The sequence below is a fragment of the Bos mutus genome, chromosome X (assembly GCF_027580195.1).
Source record: "Bos mutus isolate GX-2022 chromosome X, NWIPB_WYAK_1.1, whole genome shotgun sequence".
NCBI classification, from domain to species: domain Eukaryota; kingdom Metazoa; phylum Chordata; class Mammalia; order Artiodactyla; family Bovidae; genus Bos; species Bos mutus.
Window position 1 is genome coordinate 27,546,883 of NC_091646.1, and position 5,744 is coordinate 27,552,626.

Sequence of the window (5,744 nt, forward strand, 5' to 3'; positions counted from 1 at the left end):
TCTCCTCCTGCCCCCAATCCCTCTCAGCATCAGAGTCTTTTCCAATGAGTCAACTCTTCACGTGAGGTGGCCAAAGTACTGGAGTTTCAGCTTCAGCATCAGTCCTTCCAATGAACAACCAGGGCTGATCTCCTTCAGAATGGACTGGTTGGATCTCCTTGCAGTCCAAGGGACTCTCAAGAGTCTTCTCCAACACCACAGTTCAAAAGCATCCATTCTTCAGCGCTCAGGTGTCTTCACAGTCCAACTCTCATCCATACATGACCACTGGAAAAGCCATACTCAGCCATAGAAATGAAATCTTGCTATTTGCAACAACATGGAAGGACCTAAAGGGTATTGTGTTAAGTGAAATGTCAGACAAAGACAAATACCATATGATTTCACTTAAATGTGGAATCCAAAAAACAAGTGAACAAACACCAAAACAGAAACAGAGTCATAGATACAGAGAACAAGTGGTGGCTGCCAGAAGGGAGGGGCTGGGAGGAGGAACGAAACAGGTGAGTGAGCTTAATAGCCTTATGGGATAGAATCCCAGCTCTGCCACATCCCAGCTATGCCATCTTGGGCAAGTCTCTTCACTTCTCTGAGCTTCAGTTTTTTTCACAAGTTAAGTGGGGATAATAACTGTAGCTACTCCATTCACATAGGGTTGTGAAGATTCAATGACAAAGTGTAGAAAAACCCTTTATAACAGTGCTTAACACACAGAAAGTGATAGCTTTTCAATTTTATCTATAGTCACACTTAGCCAGACACCAATTCGTTCTCCATGCTGTAGCCAAAGTGGCATTTTCTGAAATAAATATGCTCACATCCTCCCCACCACCACCACACACAAGGACCCAAAGAACAGTCTAATGGATTGCCATCGCCCTTAGGATAACGTCAAAACTCCCTAACAGCCCCGGCCGGCCGGGGTGCTCTAGGTGCTGCGCGGAGGCCCTCTGCACCCGTGCGAACATGGCGCTGTGCGCGGCGCGGTTGGCAGCCTGCGCGCCATCTCGGCACGTAGCGCGCCCTGCTCGCTGCCGCCCTGGGGACTGTGGGTGGGTGCCGTCCGGGCGCTGCGCACCGGCCCTACTCTGCTGTCGGTGCGGAAATTCACAAAAAAAACACGAATGGGTAACAACAGAAAACGGTGTTGCAACAGTGGGAATCAGCAGTTTTGCACAGGAAGCTTTGAGAGATGTTGTTTACTGTAGTCTGCCTGAAGTTGGGACAAAGTTGAACAAACAAGAGGAGTTCGGTGCTTTGGAAAGTGTGAAAGCTGCTAGTGAACTCTATTCTCCACTATCAGGAGAAGTAACTAAAATTAATAAAGCTCTAGCAGAAAATCCAGGACTTGTCAACAAGTCTTGTTACGAAGATGGTTGGCTGATCAAGATGACATTCAGTAACCCTTCAGAACTAGATGAACTAATGAGTAAAGAAGCATATGAGTAATACATAAAGTCTATTGAGGAGTGAAAATGGAACCCCAACATAAACTACTTTGAAACAATTAAATCTATCATAGTTGTCTTAAATTAGTGGTGGATAGATATTTAAAAAGCAACTTTTAGCAAAAGAAACTACTTCTAACAATGTTTCCTGAAGAAAATACCCCTTAACTTTCTACTGACTTCAGATAAACAGTGTGCATCTTTTCCACAGCATCCTGTGATTTTTAGGCTAGGCTCCAGTTACAATATTCAGAATTCCTGAAATTATCTCTGTTAAAACTGATTACAAAAATTATGTAATTCAAGGATAACATGGTTATCTTAAACCTTATATGACATTGTAACTTGCTTACAGCTATCCTTGGATTTGGGTCAAAATTATCTTCCCACTAGAAATAACTGCCAGTGGAGGAAAGTTTGTTAGCTGTATAGTGTCCAATGAAGAATATTACTATCTTAATTTTGCTGTGTTTGCTTAATTTTGCTGTGTTTGCTGGTGCTATTTTTATATAGTTAAGCAACAGACTTGCAGAAGAATAAACAATTTAATAATAAAATATTCAACTTCTTAAAAAAAAAAAAAAAAACTCCCTAACACAGACTAGAGAAAGTAGTGCATGAATTTCCACAGCATGAAACCAGAACCGTTTCCCACTATGCCTTTCTAGAAACTTCCTGCTACCCCACTGGCGTTCTCTTAGTCCCCTTCACTCAACTTGCTCCCTCTCACCCCAAGACCATATTCTACCTGCCTGGATGCTCCCGATCCTTTTTCCTAACTGCTCCCCATTCTGCAGTTCTCAGCTGAAACCTTACTTTCCCAAATAACTTTTCCTTGACTGGTCATTTCTGAACACTCTCAAATTGTCACGTACCTATCCTATAGTGAATATATCACAGTGGCTGTTTATATTTCTTTGTGTGATTATAGGATTAGTGTCTACATCCCCTACCTGACTATGACATCTGTAACAGTAAGGAGCTTGTTTTTCATCACGGCTACCTGAGCAGCAGGTAGTATGTGTCTGGCACGTAATAAATGTTCAACAAATTGCTAGACTCAATGAATGAAAGAATGACCAAATCTCACTTGCTGTGCAGAGGATCAAATGGAAGAAAAAATAAATTGAAACCATAAGACTGCAGATAACATTGTAAAATGGTCTGGGCCTTGAAACAGTTATGAGGCTGTGGAAGCAAAAGTTCTTAGACCAAAATCATGTTTAAAGGAAAATAAGACAGAAAAAAAAATATGGAGTTTAAGCTAATGGAAAAAGCAGGAAGGAAGAGGGAGAATTATTGAACCCACTGAGTCAAGACAAGGCAATTAAACATTATTTTTTAAAGTTAGGGGGTGTATGTGTGTACACTTCATAGTCTTTAAACTTAAAAACACACCCAAGTTATTTTTGATAGGAAAAGAAAAATCTGGAAAAAAGGAGAGTTCCTGGAATAGGAGAGATACCAACGCCCACCTGGCCTTCTGTACTGCCAGCCTCATTTCCAGGCAGTTGATCCCTGTTTCTATTTTTCCCCTTTCTTTGTTTTTCATTAAGACTGCTAGAATGACCCAGCTCTGAACTTGATGCTATTACCTTCAGAACTCAGCATTTCTGAATCAAGGCCCTCTCCTCCCCATCCCTTGTGCTCTTGATCTGCCTCATCTCTGCTATTTAGTGTCCTAAAAGTAGCTGCCATTTGGTCCTTGCCCAGCCTTTCTGTTCACTCCTCACTAACCACACCACCACCCTTGGGAGGAAGGTTCAAGGCTGCTTCGTGGTCTAGCCCAGGGATTTTCAAGTCATAGGACAGACCCAGCAGTGAATTTAGTAGGTCAAGATGAGACTAGTTTTTAGTGGGATGAAATAGAACGGAAAAATAAATATCAGAGTGCATTGTACATAGTAAGGTGTGTCTTGTTAAAGTTTCTAGATTCAATCATGTCTGTATGTATTAAAAATGTTTGATAGCTACTGTGATTTAGTGCTGCTTCAGCATGCTAGACTCTATAGTGTTTGGTGTATGAATCAGACAAGCAGTTTTCCCCCAGGAAGTTTTGTTCAGTAGTTTAGCCTTAATGTAAATAACTCTGATATAAGACAGATAGTAATAAATATCATAAGGCAGCCATAAATAAAGCTTACAGGTAACGATAATAACTTAGTGTCTATAATAATAAAATGCTATTTATAATGTTTATTGAGCACATTTGTGCCAGGCAATGTGCTAAGCACTTTATGGGCCTTAGCTCATTTGGTCCTCTTAACAACACTATGAAATAGGCCGTACTCTCACCCTCACGTTATAGAAGTAAAAATGGAGGCTCAGAGACACGATGTAACTTGTCCTGGTGCCCACAGTTGGTTACATGGCTGAACAGCAGTGTCACTCGAGTTCAGCACCCATGCTTTTATGCCACTAAATGTTAGCATCTTTGTAATCCAACAAATTGCCTTTCCCCCATTGTTCTAATAATACCTATTAATATTTCTATTTCTACCACCTCTAATAATACCAATAAAATATTCATGGTAGCCCCTTCCTATTATTGAATGGTTATAGCTAAATTTTTGGACCACAGCGAAGTCCCCTTTCTACTTATCAGTTGCAAAATAATTGATCTCCCACTAAAAGAGAGCTTCTCTTATCATAACCCCCTAATTACAAAACAAAAACAAAGGAAGGAGGGAATCATAATGTGGTATGTCCTTGGTTGCCTCACAGAATTGACTTTTACTGTCTCTGGCTCCATAAATATGAGCAGGTATACATTAATACTTTTCCTAAAGGCAATCAACTAATTCCTGCATAAATATTCTTTTACCTCCAGGGAGTTCACAGTAAATGTAAATGGTGCTTAAGCTATTAAATGGTAACACGCTTAGCTCATTAAATCTTCTCAGGAATAATTTGTACCGAGGGAGGGTCTGTTAACATCCACATGCCTACTTGAATGTCTGACAGGGGTTTATATGGTACCCAAAGAAACACTGGGGAAGCCTTTGCCAGAGCATAGCCTGAGTGTGAATGCTGCTACGTGGGGCACCTGCTGCCAGGGCTAGACATCCAGTCATGGGGCACTCAAGTGCTGAATTCGAGAGGTCATAGTGGATGGGGCTCTTGAAAAACAAACTGGCTGAGACACATGAAGAAAAGGGAGAAGGAGGCAAGGATTACAACTTGAATTATCCTTATATGATACTCTTTTTTTCAAAATGCTTTCAGATCCATTATAATTTTTAATTATTAAATATTGGATCAGTTCACTTTAGTTCAGTCACTCAGTCATGTCCGACTCTTTGCGACCCCATGAATCGCAGCATGCCAGGCCTCCCTGTCCATCACCAACTCCCGGAGTGCACTCAGACTCACGTCCATCGAGTCAGTGATGCCATCCAGCCATCTCATCCTCTGTCAACCCCTTCTCCTCCTGCCCCCAATCCCTCTCAGCATCAGAGTCTTTTCCAATGAGTCAACTCTTTGCATGAGGTGGCCAAAGTACTGGAGTTTCAGATTTAGCATCATTCCTTCCAAAGAAATCCCAGGGCTGATCTCCTTCAGAATGGACTGGTTGGATCTCCTTGCAGTCCAAGGGACTCTCAAGAGTCTTTCCAATACCACAGTTCAAAAGCATCAATTCTTCAGCGCTCAGCCTTCTTCATAGTCCAACTCTCACATCCATACATGACCACTGGAAAAACCATAGCCTTGACTAGACAGACCTTTGTTGGCAAAGTAATGTCTTTGCTTTTCAATATGCTATCTAGGTTGGTCATAACTTTCCTTCCAAGGAGTAAGCGTCTTTTAATTTCATGGCTGCAGTCACCATCTGCAGTGATTTTGGAGCCCGAAAAATAAAGTCTGACACTGTTTCCACTGTTTCCCCATCTATTTCCCATGAAGTGATGGGACTGGATGCCATGATCTTCGTTTTCTGAATGTTGAGCTTTAAGCCAACTTTTTCACTCTCCTCTTTCACTTTCATCAAGAGTCTTTTTAGTTCCTCTTCACTTTCTGCCATAAGGGTGGTGTCATCTGCATATCTGAGGTTATTGATATTTCTCCCGGCAATCTTGATTCCAGCTTGTGCTTCTTCCAGCCCAGCGTTTCTCATGATGTACTCTGCATATAAGTTAAATAAGCAGGGTGACAATATACAGCCTTGACGTACTCCTTTTCCTATTTGGAACCAGTCTGTTGTTCCATGTCCAGTTCTAACTGTTGCTTCCATACCTTTAAAGTATTCTCTTTAATGTTGATGTAAATTAGAAAGCATCCTCACAACACTGGGGAACC

The 5,744-nt window shown here is 41.5% G+C and overlaps 1 pseudogene; it reads left to right on the forward strand.

The window, feature by feature from the left end:
- Positions 1–353: 353 nt before the first annotated feature.
- Positions 354–1,473, forward strand: LOC102283318 (glycine cleavage system H protein, mitochondrial pseudogene; annotated as a pseudogene).
- Positions 1,474–5,744: the final 4,271 nt, after the last annotated feature.